Consider the following 326-nt stretch of genomic DNA (forward strand, 5'->3'; position numbering starts at 1 on the left):
AGCGAAATAATAATAGCGAAATAAATGTCTTATAATAACAAATTCACAATACACAACATATTGTTGGATAATATTTAATGTATTGTAATAATGCATTTCACAGCCAATGGACATACGTCTTAATACTTAAAAGAGTGTAGGCGTATCTCTACGGAATAGCTTTTCCGGCGTGATTTCAGTTTTAATTATTAATAATAGTTGTAATGCACGCCGTATAATAGGGAGAACGTGTCGATCCGATCGTTCAAACATCGTGTCAAAACGATTAAGAGTTAAGACCATGAAAATGACCCTCAATCGTTTTGACGACAAACGCGTTGTCGATG

The sequence above is a fragment of the Acyrthosiphon pisum genome, chromosome A1, assembly GCF_005508785.2.
Source record: "Acyrthosiphon pisum isolate AL4f chromosome A1, pea_aphid_22Mar2018_4r6ur, whole genome shotgun sequence".
Lineage (NCBI taxonomy): Eukaryota > Metazoa > Arthropoda > Insecta > Hemiptera > Aphididae > Acyrthosiphon > Acyrthosiphon pisum.